The sequence below is a fragment of the Macaca nemestrina genome, chromosome 14, assembly GCF_043159975.1.
Source record: "Macaca nemestrina isolate mMacNem1 chromosome 14, mMacNem.hap1, whole genome shotgun sequence".
Taxonomy (NCBI): domain Eukaryota; kingdom Metazoa; phylum Chordata; class Mammalia; order Primates; family Cercopithecidae; genus Macaca; species Macaca nemestrina.
The window spans coordinates 15,766,813-15,786,999 of NC_092138.1; the positions used below are offsets into that span (position 1 = coordinate 15,766,813).

Below are 20,187 nucleotides of genomic sequence, written 5' to 3' on the forward strand. Positions count from 1 at the left end.
TTGAGAGAGCAGTACTAATTTTATTTCATAGAGGAAAAGCCTGGGGCAAAATCTTCTATATCTGGTCCCTTAACAAACACTATCTCTGAATAATAAAAATGAAGGTGGGGCCGGGCTCAGTGGCTCATACCTGCAATCTCAGTGCTTTGGGAGGCCAAGGTGTTAGGACTGCTTGAGGCCAGAAGTTCAAAACCAGTCTGGGCAACATAGGGAAACCCTGTTTCTACAAAAAAAGAAAAAAATTAGCTTGGCAGGCTACTGTAATCCTAGCACCTTGGGAGGCGGAGACAGGAGAACCGCTTGAGCCTGGTAGTTGGAGCCCACAGTAAGTTGTGATGACACCACTGCACTCAAGCTTGGGCAATAGAGCAATATCCTATCTCTAAAATAATTAACAACTTTTCTAATGAAGGAGAGAACTGAAGAAATCTTGGTTTTTAATTTCATTTGTAATTTCTTATAAGGAAGAGAATCTTAAAATGCTTCCTGTGGAGGCCAAGCTTTGAGGATGTGCCTTTGCCGACACACAAAATTAAAATCTGACAATGAAAATGCACTTAAAGAATCATCCAGAGTAAAAAAAAAAAAAAAAGAATAAAAAATACACATAGAGAAGCAACACTGAGGTGGTCAAGGTCGTTTACTAAAGCCTGCTCTGTTGGCGTTCCAAAGCATGTTATGACGGCACAGAGCTGAATAATGAAATTTGTACCCTTATGTGAAAAATAAAATTCAGATAAAAAAGAAGGTACATGAGAAGTAAAGTCCCCCATTAGTGCATTTCTTTACAAATCAATTGGCCAAAGATAAAAGGTATTGCAGAGCTTTCCTTGCTCATTTTTATATAACTTCATAGAAGAAAAGATAGATTTGTTACTTTGTAAAAACACTGCACACAGACAAAATGGAAACAAATTTTAAGCATTTAGTCCCATTTTTAATATAACATCAATCTGAAAAATGATGTGACACACAGGAGCTACAGCTTCTATTAAAATGGTTACTAAAAGCCCGGCGCAGTGGCTCCCGCCTGTAATCCCAGCACTTTGGGAAGCTGAGGTGGGTGGATTCACGAGGTCAGGAGTTCGAGACCAGCCTGACCAACATGGTGAAACCCCGTCTCTACTAAAAATACAAAAATTAGCCAGGCATGCTGGCGTGCACCTGTAATCCCAGCTACTCAGGAGGCTGGGGCAGGAGAATCGCTTGAACCCGGGAGGCAGAGGTTGCAGTGAGCCAAGATTGCGTCATTGCACTCCAGCCTGGGTGACAGAGTAAGACTTTGTCTCAAAAAAAAAAAAAACCAAAAAAACTTACTAAAATATATTCAACTATGTGTTGTCTAGATGAGACCTGATGCTGTATGCCAGGATATTCAAATAGAGTTGGACAAGCCACACAAATAAATGTTCTCTTTATATTTTCTAGTTTGGGAATTATCTGTGATTCTAATGGCCTAGAATAGTATAATTCACATTTCGCAGGGAACTTAACTAGGTATGTTAATCAAAATAAGCATATTTATTATATGATTATTTCAAATGAAAATGCACATGAGTGTTTGTTTATAAAATAAACCTCACTAAGCATATTCCAAACACAATGTGATTCCACCACCTGATAGCTTTAGTAAGTGGAACGAGTTCAGTTTGGCATGTTAGGGTTATAATGTCATAATACTTACAACTACAGATATGTTATGGGGAATGACACAAACTAAGTCTTTGACTATAATATGCTAAGCATAAATATCTGTAAAACTGACTGGTGGAAAAATTTTGAATTTCTAACAAGAAAAGGCACTAAAATATATAAAGTATATAAATTACTATTTTAAATATTTCTTGATGATATAAAGAATATTAGAAACATATATCCCTTTAAAAGAAGTGAATATGACTGACTTAGGCACATGAGCGTGAACTTACTCTTAATTGGAAGCTCACCAGTGATGGTGTATGACAGTTCATACATATACTCTGGCATTGATTTAACTTTGTTGTTAACAGTTTCTACCACCTCTTTCAAGGTATTGATTCAGTTCAATTGAAAATACTTCTGAAATTGCAAAACAGACCATTTAAACACTGGTACTACTTTAAGTATTTAATTGTAATATTCCAACATTGTCAAACCAAATAAAATATGAAACTAAATTCAATGATGAGACTGATTAAAAACTTCAATTGCTGTTTACAATCCCAGTTTTAAAGTTCAGGTGTTATTCCAAATAGCCAGATTGTTCTCATTGATTTATTTATAATAAGCAAGTGCTATGAATTACATGCATAAATTAATTTTATACATATACGTATGAAAAATATATACTTTGTAATGTGCAATTCCACATATTTCAGTGTTTAAAGGTTTATAATTGATAAAAAATGATTGAAAACCACTAATCTGATCAAAACTCCTCTTTTAACAGATGATGTAAGGAAGGTTGGAAGACTAAAAATCTGCAAAATGTCAGTGAGTTACTGTTTCTGGACTTCTCCAAGTCTTTAATATGCAAAAGTAATTGTGAATTTCCATAAAGGATGCTATTCTATTGTCTTAGTTTGGGATTCCCCCAGAAGCACATCATGAGAAGAGGATCCAAATGCTAGTGGTATTTGGAGGAGGTGCAGAAAACAAGGGTAGGGAATGGAAAAGTGAAAAAGGAAGAAAAGACAAGCAATCAAGGCTGTGTTATCAAGTCAGCAGGTACTGAGGGCAACTGGAGCTTAATTCCACAGAGAAATGCTGGGACACAGGTTAGAATCTCTACCTTAGATCTATTCCATCTGAGGGGCAGGAAAGCTCTGGATTTATATAACAACTGCTGTCACTCATTGGAAGGGTTTTGCTCCAGAAGTGGGTGAATTTTGAGCACTTCCAGCACAGGCAGTGGGACGTCAGCTCCAGCATGGAAGTGGGAAGTCCTGAGGAATCCCTGCAGAGCCCTAAGAGTAGCTGCTACTTCTTGACTTCAATAATGTTTCCCAAACTCATTTAATGACAGAACTAATTTTTATGCAGCCCTAAATAACTTCCACGAGAACTTTAACATTTTAGAAACACTAGAATAATATAGTGTTCTAATGAATCCTATAATATAAATAGTGTTTTCATATATATTATCTAACTTGTGACTCAGAAACCTATGTATTATTATCTCCATTGTACAGATGAGAAAAACTGAGGTCTAGATGGGTTAATGGTTATTGGTAGACCCAGGGAGCAAACAAGTTTCTGGTCTCAAGACTCAAATTATTAAGAACATGAAACTTGCTTCTTTTAGAAAATGCACTACCAAGTAACACATAAAAGCCTAATATTTAGAGTAATTTTTGTCTTTATTCACAAAAGCCTTCATAAAGAACTTTTGTTCTAATAAATGACTCCACAACCACTACTATATACACAGTTCTAGAAAACTAGTACATTTAAAATTACTTTTCAGACAACTTTGAATTCCATGGTTATTGCAGAGACGCTGAAGCTTGCTGTCACTTTTATGTACTATGCTGTCTATAGTATTACTGATAGGTACCTGAGATAGCCTTATAAATCTAAACTTTTATGTGGCTTCTATATTTTACAGTATAGGATCACAATTTATAATGATATGATATATTGTTATAGAAATTGTCAGCTAGCAAAGTCTAAATATATTTTAAAGATGTGCAGTTTCTATCTGTACTGCAGGAAAACAAAACGTCTTCAAAAGCATATAGCTCTATGATGTGAGTCTTTTAAAACTAATACTCGAGTACTTGCTATGTGCCCAGCCCTGCTCTAAGGAATTTATAGGTACTAACTCATTTGTCCTCAGAACAGCCCTCTGTGGTTAGATTATCATCTACCTATGTGACAAATGAGAAAACAGGAAAAATGAAATTAGGCAACTTTCTAGTTTATCCAGTTTATAAGTGGTAATGACAAGATCTGCGCTCACAAAATCTAGCTTCATAAGCCACACTCAGATGCTCTGACCTACTAGGCTTACCACAAAATTGCTCAGTGTCTTGTTCCACTAAAAATTACTCAGGTTTGCATTCTTATTTGATCAAGGTAAAGAAAATTATTTCCAAAACTTGTAAACAATCATTATTAGGTAAAACATAATTTAAATGTATGCTTACGTTTTGCATAATTACTTCCAACAGACCTCACCTAAACTATCTTAAGTAGAATTTTAATTTCCTGAGTTATCCCTAACGTTTTATTCTCAAGAGCTTATTAAAAATTTCACTTACTGAAATAAAATCTTCACATGCATGGTTAGAGTTGCATATGGAAAATAAGAGAGAAGGAGTTCAAGAGAGAGAATACAGATTCTCAAACCTAACTTGAAAGTGTTAATAAGTTGAAACTCATTCCTGCTAAACTAAAGCAACAGACATTATTCTGAACACAGGTATATCTTTATTTAACAGATGTTCATCTGAAAGTGTTTCATGTTGGTTTGAGATATGAGAAGTCACATATTAACTGTTTTTTTCAATTGTTTCCCCATTGACTCAACCTTCTAATGTGCTTTACCTCCTTTCTGAGTGATTGAGGAAGTAGCTGAAACTTTAAACCTGGAAGTACAGTAGCAAACCTTTGTAAACCAAAGCTTCCTTTAAGAATAGTGATAACGGCCGGGCATGGTGGTGGCTCATGCCTGTAATCCCAGCACTTCGGGAGGCCGAAGCAGGCAGATCATGAGGGTAGGAAATCAAGACCATCTTGGCTAACACGGTGAAATCCCATCTCTGCTAAAAACACAAAAACAAAATTAGCCAGGTGTGGTAGCAGGCAACTGTAGTCCCAGCTACTCAGGAGGCTGAGGTGGGAGAATGGCGTGAACCCAGGAGGTGGTGCTTGCAGTGAGCTGAGATTACGCCACTGCACTCCAGCCTGGGCCACAGAGCAAGACTCTGTCTCAAAAAAAAAAAAAAAGAAAAAGAAAAGTGATAACATTGTTAGTTAGACAAAGCAGAAATAAGCAGAAAAGAAGCCTTTATGAGAATCCTATAGCCCTACAACACTACACATGAGAGTAAGGAGGCTGCTAATAGAAGGGTTCGGGGAAAAATACCTTTCAAGAATATGGAAAAAAACACTGAAAGACTCCAGACACCAGTGTGTGAAAGACTCATGACTCCAAGAACTCTCAAATAAAATTATATTAGCATTGAGATAAACATGCACACTGTAGTTGAAAAATCAATAAAGGGAAACAACAAAAATTACAGGGTGATGAGGTCACTACTTATGCAGTGACATCATGTCAGTAAATGACTTCAATATTAACATCAGTGATTGCACCAGCATTCTACCAACTCATCTGGTACATCCCATCCTACAATTGCTCATAGGTCTAATGAGTTGCCAAAATTACCAAGGACCAGACACAGCATGGGGAACTGACTACTTCTAAGAGGTAGGAATGAAAAAGGTAGTTCAATGTTCAATCAATCTGGTTAATTTTCACTCTGCTTCTCAAAAAAAAAAAAAAAAAAAAAAGACAAATAGTTATCTAAATATGCAGATAATGTAAAGTGGTTACAAATGTGAACAGGCTTTTTATTGTGTGTGTGTGTGCACGTGCATGTGTGTGTGTGCTCAATGTGAGATTTCAAGCTTAAAAAATATCCTTTATATGTGCACTTGAATACCTGTTTTCTTAGTATATGGTCATGGATGGGTATTCTTTTAAATCTTCAAAGTGACATCAAAAGGAACAAAGTTGTTCTCTGGCAGAACCTTTTAATACTTGATACGGTTTGGCTGAGTCCCTACCCAAATTTCAACTTGAATTGTGTCTCCCAGAATTCCTGCCTGTTGTGGGAGGGTCCCAGGGGGAGATAAGTGAATCATGGGGGCCGGTCTTTCCCATGCTATTCTCGTGATAGTCAATAAGTCTCACAAGATCTGATGGGTTTATCAGGGGTTTCTGCTTTTGCTTCTTCCTCATTCTGTCTTACCACCACCATGTAAGAAGTGGCCTTTCACCCTCTGCCATGATTGTGAGACCTTCCCCAGCCACGTAGAACTATAAGTCCAATTAAACCTCTTTCATCTGTAAATTGCCCAGTATTGTGGATGTCTTTATCAGCAGCATGAAAACAAACTAATACAATAGCCTACTAATTGCTCATTTAAAGGCAATTTGTACTCACAAATATGAATGCAAATGCTTGAAGCCACATGGGCATGTTTGAGAAGCCATACATTAGCTGATATGATATTTAAAAAATCATTCTGGTATTTCAATATCAACTAGTCTGAAGTCAAATTGACCAAATAGTAAGACAGATGAGTATCTGAAGGATAAGACTTGTATCATGGCTTTCTGAAAACAGTGACCCAAAAAGCATCACTTGGTTGAAGTTTCTGTGTCTGACTAGTCAAAAGGAAACTAGATAGCCACTCCCATTTTATGATATTGACAGACAGATCTTATTATATGTATCAATAAATACATCTTGGTTCCTGAACCTGAGGAGCTTCCACTCTCTCTGCAGGGAAGAAAACAAGTTACGTCTCCCTTGATAAAAATCCTACAGCCTTATAACACTTCATCTGAGGAAAAGGAAGCTGTTAATGGAAATGTTTGGAAAAAATTGTCTTTTAAGAATATGAACAAAAGCACTGAATGAAAGACTCCAGACACCAATGCATAAAAGGCCCATGATTTAAGTCCTCTCAATACTCAAAATTAAATTTTGGAAATGATTCAGCACCAAAGAGAGGAGATAGAACATAACTGAACCTTCAAGCATAATTATAGATAAGTAACCAGGGAAAAATAAGTTATTCAAAGTAAAAGAACAGCATGGGAATGGGTATGGCAGGTAGGAATGGGGAGAGAATGGGGACTAGTTGCTTGTGATACTAAATGAGAGTTGATATTGGAGAATCATGGAAAGTGAATGAATAGGTTATGCAAAATTAATCCAAAATCATGGATGGTAAAGTTTCTGTTGTTCCAACCATTAGAAAAATCTGTTGTATTCTGAATCACCAATGATCAAAAAAAAGGCTTAAAGGTTTATTTTCATTGTTTCTTTACATCCTATTACTCCTTTCTTACTAAAATATACTCTTTCATTGAGAATCTGTCAGTGGTAAAGTTTAACAGCCTTTTTGCAGTGTGGGATACTGTATTAGTCTGTTCTCACACTGCTATAAAGAAATACCCAAGACTGGGTACTTAATAAAGAAAATAGGTTTAATTTACTCACAGTTCCGGATGGCTGGGGAGGCCTCAAGAAACTTACAATCATGGCAGAAGGCACCTCTTCACAGGGCAGCAGGAGAGAGAATGAGTGCCAGCAAGGGAAATGCCAGATGCTTATAAAACCATCAGATTTCATGAGAAGTCACTCATTATCACAAAAACAGTATGGGGGAAACTGCCCCCATGGTTCAGTTACCCCTGACTGGGTCCCTCCCCCGACACACGAGGATTATGGGAACTACAATTCAAGATGAGACTTGGGTGGGGACACAGCCAAACCATATCAGGGTTGTCTTTCTTGTCTTTGGGATTTCTTCTATTTGTTGTTTTTGGTAGTAGTGTTTGGGGTTTAGTATAGCAGGGGGCATCTAAAATTTTTTTATTTTCTCTTTTTCTTGAATGGTACTTTATCAGATATATCCTAAACTGTGGGAGCTTCCAGTGTCCAGTACAGCATGTAAGGAGCTAGGAATTCACCACCTCTACCAATATAACAAGAAGAAAGCTGAATAAAATCAAAATCAACAACTCTCCTTAGAACCGTCAGAGAATTAAGGTAAGAAAGAAAATCACTGCCTCCAAACTTGAGGAGACAGACAGGCAGATAGAGAAAACTAAAACTTCCCAGGATAGAAACCTCTGCAGAAAGTAGTGCCAGTTTAGGAAAACCTAAACTACAATTAAATTGCTACAGGCTCAGTGTGGACAAGTTTGAGAGTTAAGAACTAAGGGGTGCCCATGCTTAGGGTAGTCCCCACACTTACATGGGTTTTATCTTGAAGAATCCTACTATGTTCTCATAGGAAAAATTGTAGAAAAATCCTCTTGTGCTGGAGGAAGGGAAATGTAGCCATTCTGAAATATGCCTGGAGTGCTCTCTTCTCTGCCCTCAAGAGAAGCTATTTTAACAGAGAGTTAAAACTATTTTAACTGATCTTGAAAAAGGAAAATACCTAACTCCAGCCCCCCACCCCCCAACCCCCGCCAAACTTCCTGTCCTACCTAAAGAGGAAAAAATAACTAAACTAAAAAGCATTTGTGAAGGTCACAGTCCAGGGGCACAGGCTCACTAAAAGACTGAGACATATTTATAGGACTATAAGCCACTTCCCCTCCTCCCTGCTCACCAACACATCTATAGGATTCCCGTTAATCATAGGGAAATACAACTGAAAGAACTGTCCATCTCAGATGTTATCTAACAAGTCTCTAGGGAAAGGCAAAGACAACAGAGAAGACAAAAATAAAGGTACATGAGGAAATTTGAGCCTCTGAAACCTATTGCTAGAGCAAACAGTAAACAGTTCACAAAACCTAACCTCTAGTCAGGTAAACATATAGCCTCATACTAAAAGCCTATTTATTTCGGTTACTTTTACTTATACATCATGCTTTCAACAAAAAATTACCAGGCATACTAAAAGATGAAAAAACACAGCATGAAGAGACGTCAGAACTAACTCACACATGGCAAAGATGTTGGAATTATCAGAGAAGACAGGCAATTTAAAACAACTCTTCTAAATCGACATTTGAACATACTATTTCATTGTTTTCTTTCCTTTACTGTGGTAGTTACATATACTTTCACCTCAATTATTGTATCTCTTGTAGGTAATCTGTTTTTTTCTCTGTAGTAGCCATTAAATTTTTTTCTTTGTTTTTTGGCATGTTATAGTTTTTCTATGATATTTCCAGGTATGGATTAACTTATATTGTCAGAACTTGTGTCTCTTAAAATAAAAATGATGTATTTGATCAATTCTGGAAAATTCTAAACCAATCCTCTTTGAATGTTAGATTCTCTCCTTCTAAAATTTATTTTAGACATGTTGGAACTTCTTATTCTATCCTAAATATTTGTAAACCTCTCTTCTACATTTTCCATATCATTTTCATCTGAAATGCAATCTACCTAATTTCTTCAAATTGATCTTTCAGTCCATTCTCTCTTAAATTATGTATGATCTGATGTTTCATCTGTCTGGTTTTATTTTATAACAATGATTATATTTTATGCCCTTAAAAGTTATTTTAAAAAATATTTTGCAGATATACTACTTTTATATAATAGCTTGTTCTTTTCTTATACTTGGGTATATATGCTGCATCTGCCAATTCTCAATTATAACCTCATGTTTTTTGTAACTTTTCTGAGGTCATCTTCAACCTGAGTCTTTCTATGTGAATTCTATATAACCTGAATTGGGAAGTCTCCCTCCAAGCTGACGCTGTTTGTCTATGCCAGGTGCTCTGGGGCTAATATTAGCTGAGGGCCAACTTTTATGTTCACTTTTCAACTGGAGTTTCCTCACCATGCTGGTAACATAAAATCAGACTCTAAGTAAAACTTCTTTTTCAACAGAGATCCTGGGCAAAGGACTTTTGCCATTTGTCTGGGTCAGTGAGCAGAATCTTAAAATTTCAGCCTTTAGCTATTAACAGGTCTTCATCTGCTCTTCATCTTCCTCCAAACCAGGACAGTTGTAGCACTGGTTCATGAACTTACTATGGACTCACTGTTTTTTGATTTTTTTTTTCTGGCATCTAGTGACTTTCCTTTCTTACTTACTGACCACATAATAAATGTTTAAAAGAAATTGTTGTATTTGTCTTATTGTGTTGAAAGGTTTACAATGATAGAGTTTTTGTATTGGCTTAGACCACATCTTTCTAGAAGTGCTAAAGTATCTTTTAATTCAAATCTCAAAATGACTTTAATCCTCTGCCATATGCAAGAGAACAACCTTTGGAAAATACAGGGAAGGTACATCTGTGGCTTTTTTCTGTCTATTCCAAGAATCCAAACTGAAGGATTGAGACCAAACTCACACAGTAGTTTATCTATACATAGGTAAGAGGGTAGATGCACCAAGGGACCTGTTACTACATGAATTACAAAAGTGGAAATGGTGCTCCTTGGGCTACCAGAAATCCCAAAAACAAGTGTTTATCCAAGCCTCATCTCTAAAATGGAAATAACAGTAGGACCTGCCTTTTTAGAGCTATAGTCAAGGATGATATAAAAAATATTATTAAGTAACCAGTGAATATAGGCACCAGCCACTAAGAACCAGAGGAAGAAATCAGTCTAAGCCACACCACTGCTTATAGGTGAATGTCTTAGTTGAGATATGTAGACAGCAGAAGCAAAACATTGCCCATTGTGTCTGACACAGAGCTAACACTCACTAAATATGACCTATTGTTATTAGCCTATTTTTAAAGTAGAAATTAAACTTGGAATTACAGAGGAAAGAATTTGGACCTGGAATTCGATGAAATCTAGTAAAAGCAAGCAGCTGGAAACAAACAAGGATGAGTAGAGTCCTGCATAAATACCTCCAAACACACGACGGAAGTTCTGAGTTCATTTTTATTAACTGGTAGGTAAGTGAAGCAAGGGGGCCACATTGGCCCAGAGAACAAAAGTCAGGTCAGCAATGCTCAGAAAAGATAATTGGCTCACCTAATGTCACGTAGCAGTTCAACGACATAACCAGAAGAATTGGGGTTTCCTAATTCTTATTCTACCACATTAAAATCCCTCCATAATATAATAATTATTTATATTTATATAGATTTTTATTTGACAGCTTCCAAAACATTTTGACATGAACTATCTCATTTTCGGTGATCAATGAATAAACAAACTAATGCACTAGCCTTCGGAGGAAAAAAAAATTAGCAATACAGCTGGATTTCAAATCCACTTTGGGGTAATCCAAATTTAAAGAATGTGTTGTTTTAAATGTCGCAGTTCAAGAACCGGGCAAGTTCAACATATACCAATGCAAATATGTTAGATGCAGTGCAGATAGTTGCCATGGTAATCTCCATATGATGGATGGATGGATAAATTAAGTTTTTGTTCAGAGCTTCTGAAAACAAAAATACTACACAACACAAAAATTGCTTGAAATCATATCTCACAAAAGAATCTTTTTCCTAGTAATAATCAGAACACATCAAAAAGAACTTATCTGTAGCCATGGATTCATCAATTAAGACTTTGACTTGCTTTTCTGCTTTTATGAAATGGAAAATATATATCAGAAAATAGTGGTTAGAAGCCTAGACTCCGCAGCACTTTGGGAAGTCAAGGCTGGTGGATCATGAGGTCAAAAGATCAGGACCATCCTGGCCAACGTGGTGAAACCCCATCTCTACTAAAAATACAAAAATTAGCTGGGCATGGTGGCGTGCACCAGCAGTCCCAGCTACGTGGGAGGCTGAGACAGGAGAATCACTTGAACCCAGGATGCAGAAGCGGAGGTTGCAGCGACCCAAGATCATGCCGCTGCACTCTAGCCTGGTGACAGAGTGAGACTCCGTCTAAAGGAGAAGAAAAAAAAAAAAAAAAGCCTAGACTCTGGAACCCAGAATCCTGGCTCCATCCCCTCTTAGCTTTGGTCCTCAGGCAAGTTGCTTGGCCTCACTATGCCTTTGTTCCATGTAGAAAATGGGTATATAACAGAACATGCTCCATAAGGTGACTGTAAGAATCGAATGAGTTCATGCATGTAAAGGTCTTATGAAAGTGCTTGGCATACAGCACATTCTCAATAAATGCTAGTTCTACTAGTATATTCCTAACTGTCTCTTGTTACATCTCCATGTAATTATTAAAGAGGTTTTTATTTAAATTTTTTGTTCTGTTTTAATGTTGGGCTTTAGCAAGGGTTTTTAGATGAAGTGATATAGTTAAGAATCTGGTCATCAGAAACTAACAAAATATGACCTGTAGTGACTTTAAAAAAAAAAAAAGAGGATTATTTTTCTCAGATAAAAAGAATCCCAGCGGAGCTGACTGCTGGTATCAATCACAGCTCACCAAAGTCAGGGTCTGTATCTGTGCATCTCTCAACCTGTACTTGGAGCATCTTTAGCTCCACACATTGAAGACAGGGAGAGGTAGAAAAGAGAAGTGTGGCTCCAGAAACATATCTCTTTTTATTAGTAAAACAAAAAATATTCCCAGAAACCCCCAACAGTCCTCCACTCCTATCCCATTGGCCAGAACTCTCACTTGGCCACCTCTAGCTACAACAAAGACTGAGAAAGCTAGTACTTAGCCAGGCATTCTGCCATCTTGTTCAAAATTGGGATTCTGTTGGCAAGGAAGAAGGAAGAATGGATAGCATTTGCCACAGGTGCATGGGGGAATCTTATTGCCTCTGATAAAAAGGATTCATTAGGTAACACTCTCTCGAACACATTGAGAATAAAATGAGCTGTATAATGTCAAGTAGTTTTAGCTGCCAATTAAAGTACATTTTTTGCCTTCTCCTCCTTTCTGAATTTAGTACCTCTCTACTTGGCACTCTCATTCTTCCTATAATCAATATTTAGAAATTACCATATGTGGGTTAATGTGGCCACCCTGTCATGAAAGGCAATCACTGCTAGGTTGCTGTGGTACCTCTGCAGGTGTCTATAAAGGTATCAGGAAGAAAAATCTAAAATACTCTCTCATAGTCTCCCATTGCTTTGCTCCAGAATCCACACACCTACTCTCTCTCTGCAATGTACATAATCAAAAGAATGCAGGTGCTCAGCCTGATTGAATTGAGCCTGCTTCCCTCTCAACTACAGCAATTCTCATTCAGGGGAATCGTACGGTGGATGTGATGAAAGAGACCTTTCCCTAATTATGGAGATTTGTCGTTGGGGTTGGAGGTTATTTTTTGTATTATTTACACTATTCTGTCTGGCGTTAATATTTCTGTCTGAGAGTGACAATTACATTGCTCTTGACTGGCACAGATCAGCAGTTTGTGATAGCTCTGAAAAGCTGGTGTGCAGCACATGTCACTGGCAGACATATTAATGTTGGCGACGAGTAGTGCATGTGATGTAACACGATTAGATGGCGCTAAGATAAAGGACCATCTTGAAGCCTATGAATAACCAAGAAGCAGTGAGGTGACGACTATCAATTATTTATTGTCCTTGTCCAGTACATTATTAACAGCTCCAAGAAAGAATACAGGCTTCCTTTCCTGTTCTCTCTCCCTCATGTTAATGCTCAGCTCCTTAGCTTACGGGAGGTTACATCCTAAGGGAGACATTTTGCTTTCAGCTACCATCAGACAATCCAGAGAAAAAAGTGAAATGACCTCAAGGCAGACTACATTCAATTTTTTTGGCTACCAGAAAAGAGGCATGGCTCTCTGCTCTCTGTGGGTGAATCCTCTTATCACCTTCACATGCAGAGCTTCTCTTTATTCTCTGTCCCTCAAGTCAGGGTGGATTGCTGATTTAACAATAGTTCACACTTTTGGAAGAGAAAGTGATGTTCTATGATTAATATTATACATATACCTGTGGTTAGGCTCTCATATCCAAGGGAGATGGTTACAGGATTTTTACTGATTTTACTGCTGAGTCAGAAGGAGACTATTTCATACCTTAGTCTATATTAAGTAGAAAGAAGTTATAAATAGCTACTATTTCGGCTGCTTTCAGCTGCAAGTAATAGGCACTCTGTCTCCAAATGATTTTAAACAATTAGCAAAAATTTCTCACCTATACAGACACTCAAACATGTTATCAAGTATGCAGGGTCTTTTCACCTCACCTCTCTGCACTGCTATCTATGATGATAGTTACCTTCAGGGCTCTAAGATCAAATGAGGCTTTATTCTTCATTGTTTCTGTCCAGGAAACAAGAAAAACCCTCTTCTCAACAAAGGAGAAAAAGCAACTGCCTTAAGGCTGGCTAAGTTCACTTCGGTCATGTGTTCATCACTAATAGTAAATGTGATTATTAAACTGAATACTTAGTAGTAGTTATGAAAGCAGAATCCAATTTGGAAAGATAAAGGCAAAAGTATTCTTGTTCAAGTTTTCAATAACATGTACTTTTAAACATAATAATAATAATGAGACATAAAGGCCACAAATATACTTTCATCTTCATTATAATTAACCTAATTCATTCATGCTATAGTCATTCTACTTAATTTATAAAAATAACAACAGTAGTAATAACATCAACATAGAGCACATACCATGTTCCAGGATATATGCTAAGAGCCTTGTATGTATTTATCTCATGCTGATACTTACATCAACCACATTAGGTAGATAATATTCTTATCCTTTCGTCACAGATAAATATACTCAAGTCAAAGAGGTTCAATAATTTGTTCGCCAAGATCATACAGGCATCAGTTGCACAGGCGAAATAAAAACCTTATAACTTCAAAACCCAAGCCTTCAACAATTTCACTGTGTTTCCCGGTTTCTGCCATTTTTTAAGAACCTGTTCTAGGTCCAAACCACACTAAGTTTGCTAGTAGTTATAAAGGATGAAAAATTTCTGCATTATCTTGCCTGCAAGATATGATTAACACATGAAAGTAATTTTTTAAAAGCAGAGTATAATACAGTACTGAACAATGTAGTACAGATTGCCATAGCTTCAGGGATTCAAAAAAAGGGGAGATCAAACTGGTCTGATGCAATCAGGACAAGTTTCGAAGGCTGTGAGCCTTGAATTGACTCTTTGAAGGATGGTTAGGTTTTCTTAAGTATAGACAAAAGAGAAAAAGGCATTATATGATGAGAGAAAAGCATTGAAGACAAAGTTTTGAACTGTAAGGATCATTTCCCTAAAAGCTGGTAGGAAACTTCTAGGAAAAACACTGAAAAACATACCAATGACTGTGTTTGGCAATGACTTTTTAGATACAATATCAGAAGTACAAATCCATAAAATAAAAAAATTAATTAAACTACAATGAAATGAAAAACTTCTGCTCCACAAAAGACACTGTTAACAGAATAAAGGACAAGCACAAATTGTAAAAAAAAAATTTGCAAAAGATATACATATCTGATAAGGCAGTTGTATCTACAATTTACAAAGTACTCTTAAGATCCAAAAATAAAAAAGCAAACAGCCCAATTTAAAAATAGTCAAAACAGCTGAACAGACACCTCCCTAAAGAAGATACACATATGCAAAAAAAGTATATGAAAAGATGTTCAATATCACACATGGTTGGGAGCTGCAAATTAAATGGCTGAAATCCAAAATATTGACAATACCAAATGCTGAAGAGGATATGGAACAACATAAACTCACATTTATCACTGTTGGTAATGCAAAATGGTAGAGCCACTTTGAAAGATAGGTTAGTTTCTTTCAAAGCCAAACACTGGCTTACCAAGAGATCCAGAACCCACACTCATAGGTTTTTATCCACACTAACTGAAGCCTTATGTCTACACAAAAGCCTTCAAATCAGCACGTCTATTCATAATTAACAAAATCTGAAAGCAACCAATATGTCCTTCAATAGGTGAATAGATAAACTGTGGTACACCCAGACAAGAGAATCTTATTCAGTGATAAAAAGAAATGGACTACCAAGACATAAAAAGACATGGAAAAAGCTTAAATGCATATTGCTTAGTGAAAGAAGACAGTCTGAAAGGGCTATATACTGCATGATTCCACCTATATGACTTTCTGGAAAAGATAAAACTATAGAGACTGATAGGTCCTTTAAAAAAATTTTTTTGCAGGTACATAGTAGGTGTACATATTTATCCAATACATAAGATGTTTCAATATACACATGCAATGTGAAATAAGTACATCATGGAGAATGGGATGTCCATCACCTCAAGCATTTATCCTCTGAATAACCAACAATCCAATTACACTCTTTAAGTTATTTTGAAACACACACTTAAGTTATTATTGTCTATAGTCACCCTGTTGTGCTATCAAATAATAGGTCTTATTCATTCTGATGTAATAGGGTTAATTTTTGAGTAATATAAAAAGATTGGTTGTTGCCAGAGGTTCAGAGTGAAGGGGGAGGGATGAATAGGTAGAGCACAGGGCATTTTTAGGACAATGAAACTATTCCATATTATACTGTCATGGTGGATACATGACATTACTCATGTGTCAAAACTGTACAACACAAAGAGTGAACCGTAATGTAAACTATTGACTTCAGTCAATAAAGTATCCATATTGGTTAATCAACGGTACCAAATGCACCCCACTATTACAAGATGTTAATAGGAGAAACTGGGTAGAAGACAGTAGGTGAAAAGGGATATATATCTCTATACTTTATGACCAACTTTTCTGTAAACCTAAAACTTCTCTAAATAAATGAAGTCTATCTTAAAAACTGATAGAAAAATTCTATGTTCGATCTTACCAAATTTGTCTTTAAACCACCATGTCCGCTCCCAGACAGCATCTACAATATGGGATGAACTGGGAAATCCACAAATGTTCAACACCCACAGCATTAATTCCTTGCATATGTTCCATCTTGCTTGTAGTTCTCCCAGCTGACAACTATTTGTTTCTCATTTTTTACTCTCACTTCACCTTTCTAACTCTCAGTCCTATTTCTCTAGGTTTTTAATATTTTTATAGGGTTGAGTATGTATATACACATTAACCAAATAAATATATATATATATACACACATATGTGAACACAGTAGTAGATATCAACATGAATCTACAAGACTAATATTCATTGCAAGCTAAGTAACAACAATAATAGTAAACAGTATATGCCTCATTTCTTCTAAAAACTTCACATTGGTTAAATAAGTTTAATCCTGACAATGCCATCACCATCAAATCAAAAGAAAACTCCGTATCAAACTTTAAAGATGTTAACCATTAAATTTTTAAGACTAATAAAATAGTCATAGATTGAAGGCCACATTTAAAGTATGTGTTTTCTCCTGTTCTGACTTGTTGATCTTTGACTGTTAAACAGTATCGTGACCTAATGCTGACATTTACCTGGTATAGAATACTAACTTGTATACACATGATGTCAAACAAATTAGTTGCTAGAGACTCAGAACTTGATAGAAATTAGACCGAGTCAAAGAGATTTCTGTGACATTCAACAGAAAACTTCAACAAAATATAAAGATAATGCATTACAAAATCAGAATTCTTTTTCTCATAGACTACCATCAGATCATGTATTTGTGATCCTATATGTCTATTTATTTCTCTATGTGTATATTTATTATACCAAACTGTTCTATATATACCAAATATTATATATTACATATTATATTGCATATACTATATTAAATTACCATATTATGCTTGCTGTATGTGTGTGTAATATTACCTCTCATATGTGAAACATCTCCAATTAGAGCTAATAATATAGAAGACAATGAAAGTCTACATATGCAAACACCTGAACCCATATGCATGTGTCACCTTCTGTAGCAGCTCTCCAGTCTTATAATATATAATCTAATAAGATTAGTTGGCAGTATCCACTGGTTTCCATCACTCACTGTGTGTTTGTAAAAATCAGAAATTCTTCAAATTGTCAAGCGAGGAGGTGGGAGGGAAAATTGACTTTCTCATGAATTAACTCGCTGTGCTAGACCATAAGATTAAAAATGTACACACATACACACATACATGGAAATGATTAGTTCCCTGTCTTTTTCTCCAAATACAACCTATCTTAGTAGTATCTTCTGAATATGTCTTCCTTCTTAGGGAAAAGATCATTGTCTCAGGGACACTGGGAATACTCCATTTCCCATCCTAACTTTTTATTCCCCAAAAGACACTTCAAATTTAACCCCTGGAACTAGGTTACAGTTAAAAAGTAGTCGGTTAAAATCTTTTTGCTTTACCATTTAGAGACAGATAAAAAGTCAATTATCTAACTCAGTATCAGCATACCTTTTCTGCAAAGGTCTCAAGAGTAAATATTTTAGGCTTTGTGGGCCATACAATTTGTGTAGCAGTTATTCAACTCTGCCACTATGGAGCCAAAGAGCCATAGACAAAGCTGTCTTTGTTCATTTTTTATTGATATTAAAAAATACTGGTAGTTAGGTAATTTGTAAAGAAAAAAAAAGGTTTATTTGATTCATAATTCTGATGGCTGGAAAGGTAAGATTGGGCATCTGCATCTGGTGAGGGCTTCAGGCTGCTTCTACTCATGGCAGAAGGCAGAAGGTGAGCTGGTGTGTGCAGAAATCACACAGTGGGAGGAAGAAAGAGAGAGGGGACAGGTGCCAGGATCTCTGCAACAACTAACTCACCCCCAAGTAAGAATCCACCCCCATGACCCAAATACCTCCAATTAGGCCAGACCTCCAACACTGGGCATCAAATTTCAACAAGAAGTGTGGGGGGTTCAAACAACCAAACTATAGCAAATATATAAACAAATGGGTGTGGCTGTGATTCAATAACATTTTATTCACAAAAACAGGTGGCAGGCCAGATTTTTTCCCTAGGCCATAGTTTGCCCGTCTGATCTGACCTAATACTCATCTTCTAAAAGAGAAAGGAGTTTAATGTGCTTTGTGTTAGTAATTGTGATCAATTTTTACTCCTTTCTATAAATTCTGGAGAATAATTCATTTCTATAGCTATTTCCTGTATAGTCCTGTCCCGTGATGACTCTGCTAAGCCAATGAAATATCAGCAAACATGATGCAAGCAGAAGCTAAATAAACGCTTGTGCGTTAACACTTACCTTTTCTACCTACTGGGAACTCTTCTACCACTATGTGGAAAAGATTGGGCTAAACTCCTAGAAATTAAGAACATGAAGAGAGTACCCTGAGTTGCCCCAGCCATAGCTCAAATGCAACATTGAGCCTAGTCCAATATCTGGTGGTACAGAGCCAAAACATCCCAGCAAATTCCAGCCCTAATTGCACATCCACAAAGAATAATGAACAAAGAAATGGTTGTTGTTTTCAACCATTATATGGCGAAGTTTCAAAAAGGATTTTGGGAGAAGACAAATGACATTCAAATTAAAGAAATGTAGGTGGTAATAGGAACCTAGAAAGGCTTCATAACTGCACCTGGAGACCAGAATAAGTATCCTTTCTGGAATAGAGAACGGGGACATGATATAAGAGAAGGGACTTTCCCCAGCTACTCGGGAGGCTGAGGCAGGAGAATGGCGTGAACCCGGGAGGCAGAGCTTGCAGTAAGGATCACGCCACTGCACTCCAACCTGGGGGACACAGCAAGACACCGTCTCAAAAAAAAAAAAAGAAAAAGAAAGAGAAGGGACTCTCCATTTAAGGTGCCAAAATACATCTGAGAGGGCTGGGATCAGAATCCCCTGTCCTCTTGCCATACTAACCTGGCAATCCTGTGTTAGAAAGGTAGTTAGGCATAATAAAACAAAGAAGCAAAACATGCTCCTCAACCACTAAAACATCCACTGCAGCTCTTATTTTTGCCAATTGTGCTGCTTCTTTCAACAACATATAGCCTATACGTATAATAAACCCTACCAGTTTGAAAATTAAAGGGTACTTTGACTTGCACTTAGTTACCAGCTTAGCCACAGTGGGGTAGAGCACCAAGAGAGCTCCTGGGGTCCCCATTTCCAGGCTTTGGCTCTTGGATGGCATTTCTGGACCTGACCCAAGCCACAGGGGAGCCCACTTCCCTTAACTGTGAGTCCCACAAGAGGAAGTATTCATCACAAGCTGACTGAAGGGGGCTTGGCCTTAAGGGAACATTAGCAAAAGCCTAGCAGTACTCCCCATGATCCTGCAGTGGCAGTGGCTATGGGTGAGGTTCCTCTGCCTTTGGAAAAGGGACAGAAGAGTGGGAAAAACTGCATCTTGTGGTTTGAGTGACAGCTCAGCCACAGTACAATAGAACCCAAGGTAGAATTTTGTATTAGGTTGTTCTTGCATTGCTATAAAAAAAATATCTGAGACTGGGCAATTTATTGTTTTTTTAAAAGGCTTAATTTGTTCACAGTTCTGCAGGCTGTACAAGCATGACACCATCATTACTTGGCTTCTGGGAGGTCTCAGAGAGCTTTTACTCAGCGGGAAAGTAATGTGGGAGCAGGCACAACACATGGCAAAGGCAGGAGCCAGGGAAGAGGTACCACATACTTTTAAACAACTAGATCTCACAAGAACTCACTATCATGGGAATAGCACCAAAGGATATTGCAA

General features: G+C 37.0%; 1 long non-coding RNA gene across 2 annotated transcripts in view; it reads right to left on the minus strand.

Annotated features, from left to right (window-relative positions):
- Positions 1 to 20,187, minus strand: part of LOC105498738 (uncharacterized) — a 628,747-nt gene that overhangs the window by 345,255 nt on the left and 263,305 nt on the right. The gene's annotated exons all lie outside the window — the stretch shown is intronic.